Raw genomic sequence first — 18,379 nt, forward strand, 5'->3', positions numbered from 1 at the left:
TAGATTAATATTGGTCTGATCTTATATTCAGAATATGAGAATATGCCTGTCTTCTTTATTGTATTTCTATTGTCTTTGCCAAGCATAAAGTCTGGCAAGAGGAGAAGTTAAATAATTGTTGAACAAATGCTATTGAATGAATGTGCAAAAACATGCTTGGTGTGGGTATGAAACCAAGAACACATCAATCGCCATCTCTGAAATTATAGAGCTTTGATCTACAGAGATTACAGGAAATACCAATTTCCATTTCAGAGCTGGAAGTTAGAACTTTGATTCAAAATATGGCAGCATAGTACAAGGTAGTTGAATGACGCATAAACTGGAGCTCTAGTTAACTGTCTATTATCCAGCCCCAAACTGTGTCACTACAATGGAGGGGTGCAGAAAAACTGAGCCCCTCCATGGGGACACTGCTAATTTATGGAAACGTTCAACATCCAGGACTGCTTGTATGTTTCTTCCAGAGAGATATTTATTACTATCAGTGAAGGGAAATACAATAAAAACAATTATTCAAAAACCAATTTCCCTGGTCAGTTCCGTCATACACTGCTACTACTATCATGAATATTTGTGTTTTAAATAAGTGCTTTTTCTTTTTTTTTTTGTTTTTATTTTTTTGAGACGGAGTCTCGCTCTGTCGCCCAGGCTGGAGTGCAGTGGCCAGATCTCAGCTCACTGCAAGCTCCGCCTCCCGGGTTCACGCCATTCTCCTGCCTCAGCCTCCCAAGTAGCTGGGACTACAGGCGCCCGCCACCTCGCCCGGCTAGTTTTTTGTACTTTTTAGTAGAGACGGGGTTTCACCGTATTAACCAGGATGGTCTCGATCTCCTGACCTCGTGATCCGCCCGTCTCGGCCTCCCAAAGTGCTGGGATTACAGGCTTGAGCCACCGCGCCCGGCCCTTAAATAAGTGCTTTTTCATTCTTAACACCTGCTCCTGCTACTATGTGATTTCAAACCTGAGAAAACAGTTTACCTGGCTGTATTGACGAAGAGGTGCAATATGTCTTCTTAGGGGATTTTATTTCCAGTGTGTTAGAGTGTTACTTGTTTATGAAGAAAAATTTCCCACTTTTATTGAGAGTACATTGTCTTTCAGAAGAAAAAAGAGGGCCTACTTTAATTTTAGGTAGCAAATGAAGTTGGACATTTGGGAGGAACAGGCCAAGGAAATGTACCTTTAGACAAATCTAGAGAAAGAATTTTATGATTAAATCAGGGCTAAAAATGAGAAAGCTAATTTCTCCATCTGATTTGTATTTTATTTGCCATGAACTCCGTCAGGTCTTCTACTGTCCCCAGTTTACGTTCATGAAGAAAAGCACTCCTTTACACACAATTTTAACTCCCATACTTTACCTCTTTCATCTTCCTTCTCCTTCTCCACTTTGAATGTATTCATCTGTCAAAATCTAACTCTTCAACTGTGCTTTTCCTATTACTAAACATAATTGGAGAAAACACATAGGCATGCTTTTTAATTTTTGAATTTTTGACCACAAGCTGCAGATGAGAATGTATCTACCAGCCAATTCACCCTCTCACTTTCTACTCACTGTTGACTGCTAGTCTTACGTCTTATTTTACTGGGAAAATAGAAGCAATTATAAGTGAACTTACCTCATTTGCCCACCACTAAATCTAACAATAAACCCACATCTGTACCGAAGCATTTATCTTCCTTCTTGTTACAATGAATGAACCCTAGGTTCCTGTCTAAGAATAATTCTTCCATTTGTACACTGATTCTTACATTGCCATCAATGTAATAACATAGTTCTGAAATTAAGTATCTTTGTTTGTCATCAGTTTATCTTCTTCTACTGAATTATGTCCATCAGAATGAAAATCTACTGTAATATGTTCCATCAAAAAATAAAACAAAACAAAATGCCTACACCCATTGTTTCATGAAGCATCTGCAAATATCTGACCATTTCTCGGCTCCATTGCACAGCAAAACTTCTCAAAAGTATAGACTGTACTAATTTTCCTCTTTTCGTTTTCTTTTTCTTTTCTTTTTTTTAGACAGTCTCGCTCTGTCGCCCAGGGTGGAGTGCAGTGGCCGGATCTCAGCTCACTGCAAGCTCCGCCTCCCGGGTTTACGCCATTCTCCTGCCTCAGCCTCCCGAGTAGCTGGGACTACAGACGCCCGCCAAATTTTCTTCTTTTCATCTCACCTTTTCTCTTGAACCCACTCTCTTCAGGCAGTACTCCATACAACTTGACTGCAATTACCCTTGTCACAAAAGACCACCATCTTGTCTAACTCAAATGTCATATCTTAGTCCTTGTTGACTTCTCAATAGCATTTTACAAAATAAATGTCCTTCTTGAAACATTTCCTTCGCTTGACTTCTGGAACACAGAATTCTGGTTTTATCTCTGCATGGTTCACACCTGTTTCTCAGTATTTTTAGCTACCCTCACTTCATTTTCCTTATTAATAAATATTGGCTGTTCCAAGATCCAGTCTTGGAATTCATCTCTCCTTTATCTTCACTAGTCCCGGAGATGAACTTATCTAATTGTATGCTTTTAAATATCATCTACCTGCTGAACATATAGTTCTAGCTGTATACATCTGCCAGGTTTCAAGCTTATATATGCAACTTTCCACTCACCAGCCCCTTGCAATTTTAATCTACCTCTCAACTATATCATTTCCAAGGCAGAGCTCTTCATTGTTCACCACAATTTTTTTTTTTTCTTTCTCTGTCTTCCGTATTTTAGTGATGGGCAACACCATGTACTCAACTACTTGGCCCAAGAAATTTATTGCCATTTTTAACTTTTCTCATTTTCTTATTATCCTGCCAGATTTATCTTCAAAATATATCCTGAAGCATTTTTCCACCGTAATAAAAGCCACTTGTATCTATCACTAATACCAATATGAAGGCTTCTGAAGTGGCCTCCCTTGCCTTCATGTTTGCCCACTTCAGTCAATCATCCTCAAAGCGGCCAGTGTGGATTTTGTAAAATTTATAATAGTTTATGCCACACTTCTCCTCAAAATCCTGCAATGGCTTTTCATACTGTTTATAAGGTGCTATATCATCTGGCTCCTATGCAAGTCTCCAATGCCCTCTCTTACCCACTTAGATTTTTGACCTTCTTCTTATTCAAATACACCACACTTATTATTGCCTCAAAGGTTTTGCATTGTTGTTCCTCTTGCCTCAACATTCTTTACTAGACTAATGTTCATATATCCCTTTTCCTTATCCCTGACTCTTCTGTGACTACCCTATCTAAAATCAAATGTCTCTATTAGTCATTGTATTAGCCTGTTCTCATGCTGCTAATAAAGACATACCTGACACTGGGCAATTTATAAAGGAAAGGGGTTTAATTGACTCACAGTTCCACATGGCTGGGGAGGCCTCACAATCATGGTGGAAAGTGAAGGAGAAGCAAAGTCATGTCTTACATGGTGGCAGGCAAGAGGGTATGTCCAGAGGAGCTCCCCTTTATGAAACCAACAGATCTCATGAGACTTATTCATGATCACAAGAACAACATAGGAAAGACCCACCTCCATGATTCAATTACCTCCCACTGAGTCCCTCACATGACACATGGGAATTATGGGAGCTACAATTCAAGATGAGATTTGGGTGGGGACACAGACAAACCATATCAGTCTTTTTCCATTGTCTCATGTGGCTGGATTTTTATTCATATTATTTATATGACTTTTCATTATATTATAGGCTTGTCTGTTATTATTTGTTTCTTTACGACAAATAAGTTCCATAACATAAATATTTATTCATATGTAATTTATTGTGCATTTCTGACACTGTTCTAGATTGTTGTACATTAATGTACATAAAGTACGTTACGTCTTTGTACATTACTTCTACATATATAATAAACAACAATCTAGAACAATGTCAGGAATGTGGTATGCTCTCAACAAATACTCATTGAATAATCAATGAATCTTAACATTTAGTTCATCAATTATGTTAACTATTAACTATTAACATTAGTTCAACATATAATCAATGAATCTTAACATTTAGTTCATCTGTTATACTGATCTGAGAGTATCTTCTATGGGTGTGCACAGATTAAACTGAATTATCAAACTATTTACCTACTATTTCAATAAATGTACACTAGGCCTTATGATCCAAAGCTGTCCACCTTTAAAATCTTCATTTCAAACATCAAAATATATGATAAAGATTACAACTAACTCACTCTAAAACCGAATTATCGGACTATTGACTGTTCTTAGGTCCTTTCAATACCCAAAATTTTAAAAGCAGTTTTTCAATGTCTTACATTTTTAAATTGTGGGTTACAACCCATACAAAGTATACTAAAATCAATTTGGTGACTATGACCAGTAGTTTTGAAAACTGAAAAAGAATGGAAAATACTATGGGATATTACATATATTGTAATGTTTCATAAAATGTTTCATAAAACATTGGTTTTAGTAGCATACTTGTTGTGAAAAATGGTCAGAATCAAAATTGAGTCACTAATCTTAAGAAAGCCCTAAAAACTAGAGTCAAGAAAGTCCCTAAGGAGAGAGTTTACATTCTTGAATGTCTGATAACAAAAAAGACTGCAAAGACCATAACCTTGCATAAAGGCCATCACAACCTTACACAAAAACACTTCTATAAGAACATCTGCCAAGAAATGGCCTATCCAACTTCAGACTAGCACCATCCTTGTTATTAATTATCCTTGTAGCCAAGAATAATTATTTCAAAACAACTATGTTATTCTCCTTATTTTTTTCCTTTAAAAACATTTGCCTTTTCTGCCTCCCCAAATATACATAGTTTACCATGGCATATGTAGTCCCTTTGCAATGCCGTATTTCCAAATAAACATTACTTTCTGTTAGACAGTGTTTCTGTTTGTTATTCAGGTTGATATATATGATGTCAGAAATAGGATCTTAAGAAGTTCACTATATGAAGGAATTAGCAATTCTCAGAACCGGTGTGTAGTACACATTTGAGTTCTCCACTTTCACAGCTTGCTTTTTTTTGCCCTGGTGAGTCTTTACTCAGATTAATTCTCCATCCTTTTGGTAGAGATTTTTTGACTTTACTTGGTTTCTGGTTTGGCTAAGGTCATCTTAGTAAAGGACCATGTATACCTCCTGGGATGATAAAAGTCTTTTCATCTTTTCTGGTAGTGAGTCCTTTTTGGTATAAAGATAAGAAGTATCTTTCTAGATTAAATATTCTTTATTTCTACAGAATTTACATTCTGTCTGTGAGACATGTCTCCTCTGCTTTGCATGCCTAGTTCAAAATTTTGTTTCATCTGCATGCCTGGGTTAAAATGTTTTGAACACATTCATCTTAGTCTATTTTTATTTGGGTTGACTGCATTCCCTTGCTGTTTTCTAAAAATATTTTAAGAGTAAAAATAAACACTACGGAAGGGAATTCAGAATGGCTGATATAAAAGCAACTAGGGTAGTTGCCATCATCTAAAACACTGGTCTGAAATTCTGACATTTTCTGACAGGATTTATAAGATTTTCATTGTTCCCAAGGGATTAATGAGGAATGAAATGAAATTCTTAAACTTAAGGCATGCCAAATTTTCTTGAACTCCAGTCAGCTACATATTACGGCCTACACTTGTGCATATTTTAAAACTGATAGACCAATTACATCAAGGATAATTCAGAACTGTTCATATTATCAATGACCATTCAGAGATGGTCATTATTTAAAAAACCTGCAGCTGTAGGGGGAACATACGGTGTCTTCTAATTTTTCTGTTTCTCTCTTTCTCTCTCTCTCTCTCTCTCTCTCTTTTTCTGTCTACTTTGAATCTACTGACTTTTCTACTAGTGTTGAGAAAAAACTCACTGCTTATGGAATTCCAACCAAGATTAAAAAGGAAAAAAAGTCTTAAAAGTCCTCCAAATTAATGGCCTTACAAATTACAACCTCTCCGTAGTAACCAACAGCCTAGACAACCTTTTAGAAATATAAATTCATAGTTGTCTAACATTGTATACAACGATGGAATGCTTAATTTAAAAATTAATAATCTAAAAAAACTAGATAATTGTTTATAAATGTTAGGCTCTCTGGTCAAAATCTTGAACTTAGCACAATAATACATCTCTGTCTAGCAAAAAACTTTTACTTTTTCTTCCCTAAAGAAGCTAAAAGGAAAAGGTGAAAAAAAAAAAAAAAAAAAAAACCTGCTAAAATTCTCACCTAGCTGCATTTGTTAATCAAGCAAACTAGACCATCTAACAAAAGATAGATTTGTTATAAATGTAACACTGCTTAGAGATTGTGTTTTTCTTATACAATTCAGCCAGTCCTAGCTAAATATAAATTTTAACAATTTAACCCTAAAGTTATTTTAAATTGATTTACAAAAAAGGGTAAAAGAATTTTTTTTAACTTAAATATTTTTACTTAAATAAATGAAAGTACCATGGAAATACCTTTACCCAAAATTTTAGTCTACAGGCTTTATTAGATTATCTGTCAAGACACATAAAGTTTAGCTGTGCAAACAGGTTTCAATTTTTTCAGAAATATAATTTGAATCTAAGGGTCTGTTATAAACTAGTGAGTTTTTGTTTTGTTTTGTTTTACTATCTTATGACTAAAATTCAGAAGAGAAAGCTATAATGTCTTTATTTGTGTGTGTATGTGTGTTTAGATGGGTTTACATACGTGTATGTTCATGTATTATGTTATATGGTATGTCTACATGGTCAAAGCTGGTGTAGTTGTTCAAAAATTTCTTAAGGATAAAAGAATGTTCATATACAAGAAAAAATATATAGCAATTAACCTAAATGCCTTTAGTTTGCATGACTCCAGTAAATTTTTAATAAATAAGCTGGTTTTAAAATTATCAGTAAAATTTAAAAAAAGGTTTTCAGAATTATCAGCCTGTATTTTTACCTGGATTTACTGTTCAGACAGCTTTATATGTGTCTCTGCTATATATTTAAGGTGTCGGTTTGAGATAAAGATTATCAAACTACACATGCAGCCTAAAATGGAATGATATTTATGTAATTTTTTGATAAATAAGACCTATTTAACATTATTAGTTTAGTGAAAATAGCTGTATCTTCTGAGTTACCAAGTAAAAATTTTTACTTAGGTGAACAACTAATATTCACAGGCTATAAAAATAGTTAACCAGGAAAGTATCTTAAAATAATTAACAGCTTTGTCTAATGTTGTTAAAAGGTAAATGTAAACGAGATAAACATTTATAAATAAATGTTTCATGTCATTTGAAATCTTAAAGTTACATTAAATAATAGATATTCATTAAATGCTGGATTATTTCCAAATAAGATTAAAACAAATTATGTTATAGGGAAGTATGTTTCTAAAATTATAAAATGCTTCTTGTCTATAACATATTGACATGTTACAGACAATTCAAGATTTCTTGCCTCCTAGGTCTTCACTAAATTTTAAAGTTACTAAGATTAAAAATTCTAATTTATATATATAATTTTTATGTAACTATATATAAATACATATAATTATATAAAATGTGCCAAACAATATGTTTTTAATTTTTAAAAATTATGAATAAGATATAAAAACATGATATTTATTGAAAAAGCATAAGTTTTTCTAATTCAGAAGTCATTTGAAGGTTGCTTTAAAATATACATTTAGGAAGGAAATAGAAGCAACAGAGAAAGAAACCAAAAGTAGGAGAGAGAGAGATGTGGGAAAAGTTACAGATATGAAAATGTATTTTTGTTAAGAAAGGTTAAAATGAAGAGAAAAATTTTGTATAAAAAAGAATCTTGTATGGTAACTGTTTCTCCTAAAGTAAAATAACTGATTATTTAAGAAAGAGGAAGTATAGGACAGAAGAGAAATCCAAGGATGCCATATATGATCTGTGTAAGTCATAATAAGGTTCATGAAAAAGAAACTTATGAAAGGAGTTATGTGTGTGATCAAGTCAGCTAGAATTAAAAGGTGATTATTTATAGTAGTCTTTATAAAGATAGACTTTTGATATTAAAAACACATTAATACAAAACTAAAAACAAATGGGTGCCTAATGTTAGAACAAGGGTTCCTTAAAGTATTCATTTACTTTTAATTACATTGCATGAGGTATTAATTTTTAATTTGGAAATGTCTCTTTTTGAAATTTCTCACACGTGTATCTCAGAAGTTCAACTTTTGTTCTACCTTACTGCATGTAATTTGCAAATTATGCAGTATTGTCTTTTTTTTCTTCTCTTGAAATCATGTATCTTTTTGCTTGGTTGGGGTGCTAACTCTCTTTTTCAACCTTTCATCAGCTCCTGTAACTATTTTTCTCTGGTTCCAACTTTTGTTGTGGCCAGATAATGAAATGTTTATCTTAAAGGCCTAGAAATGAAATGTTTTTACCCAGTATAACTTGATTCTATATTCTTGGCTTTTCTTGATATGTCTGAATAGTTTCATGTAACCAGGAAATTTCCTATGCTCTTACTAAGAGTCATGTACTCGGTGCTCAAGGTACTATTTTCTTTGTCTGTATTTCTCTATAATATGGTATACAGTCACGATTCTGTACACATTTTTCTTGTATCTGATTAAATGCAAGTACCATTTTCATTAGGTTTGACTTCCAGGTAATTTAAGAAGGCATCTCATAAGAATAAGAAATCATACTGCAGAAGGTTTTTCTTTACGTCTTTACCTTTTTGGTAGCTGACCTAAAAAACAAAGATATTTCACGTTTTATCAAAATAATTTTCTATGTTGTCTTTATTAGGTTTTTTGTTACTTAGGAAAACTGAGCTTTTAAAGGCTTAATGTTTTTATATCCATATAACTTTCTGTTTTGCTTTTGAAGTATTTTGACTATAACTCTGGATAAATAAATAATATTTTACACAACCTATAATTTTGGGTTTTTTTCTTTTCCTTTTTGTCGTCGTTGTTGTTGTTTTAATTTTGTTTTAATAGTTTTGGGGGCACGAGTATTATTTTGTTACATGGATGAATAATATAGTGGTGAGTTCTGAGATTCTCGTGTACCCATCACCAAACTAGTGTACATTGCACCTGATGGGTAGTTTTTTATATCTAACCACCCTCCTACCCTTCCTCTTCTGAGTGGCTACTGTCCATTATATCACTCTGTATGCCTTTACATACTCTTAGCTTAGCCCCTACTTATAAGTGTGAACATACAATTTTTGGTTTTCCACTCTAGTGTTACTCCACTTAGAATAATGACCTCCAGCTGTATCAAAAGCTGATTTTGTTTTGATCAAGTGTTTTGAATCTTTTGAAATCTTTGGCAGGTTTCTCCAGAATCAAAATCCTAAATTAAATCTTTTGGGGCTAAAATTAAATTTGGAACTTTCTAGTTAAGTGCCTCTAATGCCTCAAAGAGTGTCTCTCTTCTCTTGTAGTGATGCTAAATGATTCGACTTATTTGCCAAAGTATGCGGGAGATATTGTCAAATGATAGTGATACTATACACTCTTTCAGTTACATTTATGGGTATAAAGCTGTTAAATATGTTTGAAAAATTATACAAATTCATAAGTCTACTATATTATCAATCATAATTTTAAGTATGCTAAATCTTTTCTACAGTTCTATTTGTATGGATCTGTAATTAATGCTAATGTTCTAAAGATTTTATAGAATTTATTAAATCGGATGGTCCCAATGTTACACTATCTTGAATCTGGTTACCTTAAAATGCTACATGTAGTAAATTTAGTAAATTTCTTTGTCAATTGAAAATTTTCATCAGATTTTAACCATAAGCTATTTCAAGCTTTCACTATGCATAGTTATTGTTTCGAGTTCTCTAAAAGCATTTCCAATCAGCTCTATTCCAAAATTGCTTTTTTCTAACTAGTACTCTTAAACACAGATTTCTGATAACTTTAAAATAAACGGACTAAATAAAAATTTTCAGAACTCTAATTGTAAAAAATGGCTACATTCATATAACTGCTAACCAAGTTAAAGCAAAAATAAATTAATTACATGAAGTAATTGATAAAGACAATGTTTTATCACTTTTAATTAAAACATTGCTGGTTATTTACTTAAATGTTTTGTTTTCCCGATTCAAGAAAATTTTCCTTTATAAGCTATCTATAGTTTTAAACAATCTGGTAAAGTATACTTTTGTGAACAATAGTGGAGAAATTTGCTTTTCCTCCCTACTTGATTTATCTAAAATTTGGAAGCTGTTTGTATATATTCTTACTTTTTATTTACATAAGTGTAATAAAAATCTGCTCTGTCTTTGTAAACAGAATACAATTAGAAACATTGGTTATGTTAAATATTTCCAAGGCTTTGACTAAACTGTCATCACATAAAATGTGCATAGAATGTCCAGCTTTAGGAGTTTGCAGCCTTACAGTAAGTAAAAATTGTCACTTCCTGGCAGTCTCAAGAACCTTTAGACACTATGAAAAATCTAAGGTATGCCTTAGTTTGGGTTCCTACCCTTTAAAAGTTTTTTTTTGTTTGTTTGTTTGTCTTTTTGAGACAGTCTTGCTCTGTCACCAGGCTGGAGTTCAGTGGCGCAATCTGAGCTCACTGCAAACTCCGCCTTCTAGGTTCAAGGGATTCTCCTGCCTCAGACTCCTGAGTAGCTGGGACTACAGGCGCGCAACCACACCCAGCTAATTTTTGTATTTTTAGTAGAGACGGGTTTTCACCATTTTGGCCAGGATGGTCTCAATCTCTTGACCTTTTGATCTGCCCACCTTGGCCTCCCAAAGTGCTGGGATTACAGGCATGAGCCACTGTGCCCAGCTTCAAGAGGTTTTAAATCTGAGATTCCTATATGATCAGTGTGGAAATAAAATGTTATATTTCCAGAGAAATCTATTAATACACCTGTGCTTTGTTTTATGTTCTTATTATCTCTGACTGAATCAGTTCCTGAAATTTCCTAATTTTCTCCAGTATTTGGCTACAAATCTGTAACTAAAACAAAAGCTACTCCGTTCCTATAAAAAGCAATATAAAAGTTGAAACTAGATGAATTTTAAGAAACAAACCCTGTATCTGATGTATGGACCACATAATATGTTCGCTAAACTGCCAGATGTTGTGACCAGAAACACTCAAACTACAAACTAGGAGAAGTTAATGTTTTCATAGTATAAAAAGCTTTTCTCAAGACGCAGAGACAAGACTCCCAATCATAGTAAGAATCTTACCCCACTTGCTACCTTTTATACTTGACAAGGTAATGATTAATTGAAATTTCATAGTCAATAGTTTCTGCTGGTAACTTAACATAAGCTAGCCTAAGAAATCCTTCAGTACCCATTGGTTGAATTTTAAAAAATATATATGTACTATTGCTAGTACTACATGCCAATCTAGATAAATTTCTCTGGGAAAAGTTGACACTCATATATACAAAATAAGCAAACAAGCCATGTGCTTACAAAATACTTCATCTAATTCCCTATGCTTATTTGATTCATGCAATTGGTGACCTTTAAGTCTAGGTTTATGGCTCAAAACCATTACGTAAACTGGAATTGTCACATTAATATTAATATTACTTCATATTTTCCTTGTTTGAACTTTATATCTTTTACTAATTAAAGTTTTGCAGAAGTGCAACTTCTAACAAAATGATACTGACCCTACACTTTGAGCTGGCACCAGAAGACTATGGAACAGACAAGATTGAACTTAATAGTGAACTCTGAGTAGACTTAGCATGAGAGCCACTCCTTTTAAACCTCCATTGTTGCTCAAATATGGCTAAAAGAATGTTGACACTGAATCCTACTTGCTCATCATTCTCCCCAGTGTGGAATGAGACCAGCAACTGGGACAGGTACATTCTGGAGTCAAGGGACAACAAGTCTTAACTGTAGTGTAATTTATCAGTGATACTTTCAGAGAAAGATCTTGATCAAAAGGAGGAAATGTGAAAGTCATCGGAATCCAAATGGAGCTACTAATGTTAAGAAAAGTATGACACAAAGAGGTGGGGAAGGCTATAAAGAGAGAAGGTTCTCATGCTCGTATACTTTATAATGAAAACACAACCTTGCCCAAAGTCCGTCACAACCTTATACAAAAAATATTTCTGCAAGGACATCCATTCAGCAGCTGTGTGGCCAAAATTGGACCAGTGTCACCTTTGTTTTAATCTCTGAAGCAATGGAGAATTATTTCAAAATGATTCGGTAATTTTTCTCATTTTTTTTCTGTAAAATTTTTGTCTTTCTTTACTTCCCTGAATAGGCATGTAGTTTACTATGGATGTATACTCCTTTTGCAATGCTCTATTCCCAAATAGATATCTTATTTTTGGACAGCCTCTCTGTGTCTGTTATTTTGATTGACAATGTATATGTGTGTGTCGAATAGTAAAGTAAAAATAAACATACATATTTTAATTTGGAATTGCAATTAAAAACTTTTAGAGTCACACTATAAAAATATTCCACTGCAACAGGAAATACAACTTTTTCCCTTGTCCATGGCAATGGTGAACCCAAGCTAGGAGGGAAACTCAGCTTTAATGAATACAGCATGATGGTAATAGAGAGTCTGATGTTGAATTACTCTTTTAATTGCTACCCTCTTTTGTTTTGTTTTGTTTTGTTTTGTTTTCCAAAGGCAAAAAGACCTTCAACTAAGCTTGTCCTGAGATTCCTATGTGTCATCTTTTGTGCTTTTCCTACATCACCTTCTAAATTCACTCTTCACTTTTAGAAGAAAATGAGACTCTCTCAGTGACTCTTCCCATAATTTGAGTTTTGGCAAACTAACAACTAGGAATCTGCCTTTGTAACTTTCTGTCTTTCTGTGTGTTCACTGAGATCTCCAATAAAAGACACAACAACCCAGTGTTGCCATGGTCTCCATGCTAGTGCTCGTCAATAGGAAACAAGATTGCTGTACCTCTTAGAAATGAAATTTCTTGTTGATATGTCTTTTTGTCATTTCTCAGAAATTTGCCCAAATTAACTTTCTTCTCACATTTTTCCAGACTCAGTCCTCTCGAGGGTTCTTTTTTATGTCAGCTCTAAATGGAAAGGACAGAAATGGAAGATAGCAGTCAATCTAAATGGTATATATTCCTAAGATTCCAGAGAAGTTTTCCATGATAAGTGACTGTATTTTCAACACTGCCACAAAATTTTACTATTGCCTGAGAAGTCAAGAAATACTAACATTTGTTAAATAATCATTATGTGCTAGGACCCCCATATGCACAACATAAATTAACCCTGTTCTATTTTATCTAGAGAGTTTTATCTTGCAATGTTTTAAATAAATTTGATTTAGCTTCTGAGATTTAAAAATCAGAGCTTTTAACCTAAAATCCAGTCTTCTGGGTTCTCTGGAACTATCTGAAGATATAGTAAAGTAATATACAATAGCTCCTGTATTAGTTTGCTATGATTGCCACAACAAAATACCACAGCCTGGGTGGGTTAAATGACAGAAATTTATTTTTTCACACTTCTGGAGACTAGAGTTCAAAATCAAAGTGTCAGCAGGTTTTAATTTCTTCTGAGGCCTTTCTCCTGGGCCTGCAGATGGCTGCCATCTCCCTGTGTCTTCACAGCATCCCCTCTCAGTCTTTGTGTGTGTCATAATCTTTCTTCTTATAAGTATCAATCATATTGAGTCAAGGCAGGTGGCTCACCTGAGGTCAGGAGCTGGAGACCAGCCTGGCCGACATGATGAAACCCCATCTCCACTGAAAAAAAAAAAAAAAAAAAAAAGCCAGGCATGGTGGTGAGCACCTGCAATCCCATCTACTTTGGAGGCTGAGACAGGAGAATTGCTTGAACCCAGGAGGTGGAGGTTGAAGTGAACTAATATTGTGCCACTGCACTCCAGCCTGGGCAACACTGCAAGACTCTGTCTCAAAAAAAAAAAAAAAAACAGGCAAGAAAAAAAGAGGTTATAGATGACCCTTTCTAGATGACGCTTTTGGCAGCAAATGTTAAAAAAAATATTATTTACATTACATAATTATATTTTATTATATTGAATATTATTTATATTAAAAGCATCACAAATAACTTACTGATTTTTTTTTTTCTGGTTAAGCAATTTGGTTGTAGTTAGTACTTCCTAACTGTACATACAAGCAATTTTTCAGATCTTTTCAGATTTTTCAGGGTCTTTTCTAACTTAAGGAGACAAATGATGAAAACAATCATATGCAACCTGACTTAAAATCATTACCACAAAACATTCATTGATTTTTTTTTAGGAGAAGAATTTTAGAAGAAAAAATAAAAAGATGAACCAGTTAAGCAAGTAATGACATTTAGGCAATAGGTTTGACAGAACCTTCCTTTTTTTTTTTTTTTTCTTGAGATGGAGTCTCACTCTGTCGCCCAGGCTGGAGTGCAGTGGCCTGATCTTCACTTCCTGCAACGTCCGCCTCCCAGGTGGTTCAAGCAGTTCTCCTGCCTCAGCCTTCTGAGTAACTGGGAATACAGGCGCCCACCACAGCGCCCAGCTAATTTTTGTATTTTTAGTAGAGACAGAGTTTCACCATCTTGGAGACTGGTCTCGAACTCCTGACCTCGTGATCCACCCGCCTCAACCTCCCAAAGTGCTGGGATTACAGGGGTGAGCCACGGCGCCCAGCCAACAGAACCTTTCTATGCAAAATGTAAAACACATGAAGACTGGAAAATATTCTAAATGGAATAGTGACTTTGTTGTTGTTGCTGTTTTTTGTTTGTTTGTGTCTTTTTTTTGAGATAAGGTCTTGCTCTGTCACCGAGGCTGGAGGTCAGTGGTGCGATCTCAGCTTACTCTAACCCTCACCCCTTGGGCTCAAGCGATTTTCCCACCTCAAGCGATTTTCCCACCTCAGCCTCCTAAGTCTCTGGAACCACAGGCGCGCACCACCACTTTTTCTTTCAGGCTTTTTTTTGTGTGTATTTTTAGTAAAGACGAATCTCACCATGTTGCCAGGCTGGTCTTGAACTCCTGAGTTCAAGCAATCCGCCAGGCTCAGCCTCTCAAAGTGCTCAGATTACAGGTGTGAGCCCCGCACCCAGCCAAACTAGTCTTTTTTTTTTTTTTTGAGACAGAGTCTCGCTCTGTCGCCCAGGCTGGAGTGCAGTGGTGCGTTCTTGGCTCACTGCAAGCTCCGCCTCCCGGGTTTATGCCATTCTCCTGCCTCAGCCTCCCAAGTAGCTGGGACTACAGGCGCCCGCCACCGTGCCCAGCTAATTTTTTCTATTTTTAGTAGAGACGGGGTTTCACCGTGTTAGTCAGAATGGTCTAGATCTCCTGACTTTGTGATCTGCCCGCCTCGGCCTCCCCAAGTGCTGGGATTACAGGCCTGAGCCACCGCGCCCGGCCCAAACTAGTCATTTTTAAAATGGCAGTTGAATAGTCTTCAGTGAGTCCCGAGTTCCTTTTTCCTAATGGACTCTAAGTCTCATAATTCTGACAACAGATTAACCTGATGATGTCTATACGTATTAATGGCTTCTGTGGTTTTAGAAGAACCTTAGTCATAATTCCATATTTGTTGGCTTCTTAATGGTACAAAGTATTGGGGAGATGATGACTGCTCATTCTCTTTTCTTAAATTTTTGAGATTTGACATGAAGGATAAGGTATGAACTAAGAAAAGCAATCTGATTAGAAAAAAACTGGAAATAAAAATCATAAGCTTCAGCTACTCCCTGAATAAATTAGTTGCCTTGGTAGATCCGCAATCCTCCCAAAAAGTACGAAGGGACTGCTTGGCTCTCTGAATGCTTTCATAGGTAATTACCTCAATTCATTTTTGCCCAGTATCACACAGTTTTAATCACATTGCTAACTTGAATTAAGCAGACAAGTTACCCCAGTATAACATTAATTCTATCAGGGAATCAGTTGTTTGTCCTTGTTTAAAGAGGTGATCATTTGTTTCGGCATTCTAGGCAGACAAGCATGCTTGAGAATAAATATGAGAAAACTACAAAAAACAACTAAAACCTTTTTCTGATTCCCTTAAAAGAACGTCTCCACCACGAAGGTTACAGTGAGCCGACACGGTGCCACTGCACTCCAGCCTGGGCGACAGAGTGAGACTCTGCCTCAAAAAAATAAAAAAAAGAAAAAAGAACGTCTCCAATTTCAATGCATTTCATTGTTCATGGAAATATACAAAGTGTATTAAGGAAGTAAAAACACTTTAAATAATGTCACTTTTCAATCTAAGTGCGGAAGCAGTTTTCCTTTTTATAGGTTTTCTATTATTCTTACATGAATCAAGACAGTCGAGTGTTTTTATTTATCTTGAAACCTGTTCCTAATTCCTACTCTGCCAAGACCATAGATGTATTTTCAAATAGTAAGCCCTTTTGCATATGTTGTTTATAGATAAACAACAATAATCAAACTTAATTTATAGCGAATTAACGTTGATCATAGTAATCGCAGATGTGCAATTAGCAGTTGGTTTCTACCTTTACTCAAAACCACAAAAACATTTTAAATCACAAAGATATTCACACTTTTTTAAATGTTGATTTGTTTGGTGGAGTAAGTTGCTGATATAAATTTGAGGTCAAATTCTGACCTCTACATAAATGTGAATGTTTTGGTTTGTTAGTTGTCCCTTTTTAAATCTGTACCTAATACAAAATGTTAGTTATTTGAGGAGGGGATCTTCTGCTAAGAAATGCCAGGAAAAGCTTTCTGAGCCTCTACTGATTTTTTGTGGTGGCAAATGTGAGCCATAAGCCAAGACTCTAGTGGCAAATAGTTATTTCATTGTTTTGTCTAACCGTACACAATTTCATGAGGCTTATTATTTTATTTATAAATGAGGAAATCAGAATTCAGAAAGATTAAATAAGTTAACTGAGGCTACTAGTGAATGGAAGTCAAGATTTAAACTAACTATGTTTAACTTTAAAGACCATAATTATCTCATTAAGTCAAATTGTATTTAGGAATGCTGCCTTTCCAAACTTCTATTGAAAAATGGCGGCATTGGCTGGGATTTGGATCCTGACTGCCAGTAGTCTCCTTCTCTCTAAATGTGACTAGACTCACTGGTGGGTTTGGGCCCCACCTGCAGTGGACTCATATGAGATAAAGTGGCTTATATTTTCCTGCCGAACCCTCACTGTACACACTCCATATTGTCTATTTTCCACAAGTCATGAAATGAACCTTTACCAATTGAATCCTATCCCACCTTGATGGAAAAGCACCTAACCATTTCAAGTGACAAACTGATTGACATCTCAACATCTTCTTTAGACCGGAAAAGACTATATAATGAGAGACATATTTGCCTCTTCCATCTTTTTCCCTATTCCTCCCTCTCTTTCAGTAGGAGGTCTCTGGCCACACTTCTTTCCTTTCTCTTCTACAAACTTGCCTATCTCATTTATGGCCCAGAGCCTCCGCACTTGCCTTCCCCTTCTCTTGGAACCATCTATTTCCAGATATGTGCAGGGCTTCTTTCATCTCATTAGGCATTTGTCAGCTTGTATATCACCACCTCTGAGAAGCCTTCCCTGACTGCCTTCGCCAAAATGACCTTAATGCTGTCAGGTTCTTAATCATCTAACATTACGTGTTTTGTTGTTTTCTTCTTGCACTAGAACAAATTAGGGAAAATGTCTTGTTCATTACTCTATCTGCAGTTCTTGAAGAGTGATGTGTGAGTATAGTAAGCAATCAGTAAATATTTGTGGAAGGAATGTATACATGAATTAATAAATTATGTAGCTGATTCTTGGTAAGTGATCAAAACACAATTTTTATTGAAATAAAAGCAATATACCTCCCTAGAAAACAGTTTGTTAATCTCTTGTAAAACTCAACATACAATTACCATTTGACATGGCATTTGCAATTTGGACATTTATCTTAGAGAAATGAAAATTTATATTCACGCAAACACCTGTACACAAATGTTGGTAACAGCTTTATTTATCACAGCTACAAACTGGAAATAAGCCAGGTGCCCTTCAGCTGGGTTCAACAATTAAACAAACTAGTATATCTATACCATGAAACACTACTCAATAATAAAAATAAACAAACTATTGACTATACTCATCCACTTGAAAGAATCTCTAGAAAGTTAGTTTGAGTGAAAAATCCAGTCACAGGGGTTACATGCAAAAAAACTCCATCTGATAACATTCTTGAAAAGATGAAATTATAGAGATTGAGATCAGATTAGTGGTTGTCAGGGTTAAGGACAGGGAAGGAAAAAATAGATGTGGGTAGGTTTATAAAAGGGAAAGATGAAGGATCTTTGTAGTGATGGAACTGTTTTGCATCTTGACTGTGGTGGTGGATGGAACAAGTCAGGTGATATACTTGCATAGAATTAAATGTACACACATTACGCACAAATTAGTTTAAGTAAAATTGGAGAA

This window comes from Macaca mulatta, chromosome 14 (genome assembly GCF_049350105.2).
Source record: "Macaca mulatta isolate MMU2019108-1 chromosome 14, T2T-MMU8v2.0, whole genome shotgun sequence".
Lineage (NCBI taxonomy): Eukaryota > Metazoa > Chordata > Mammalia > Primates > Cercopithecidae > Macaca > Macaca mulatta.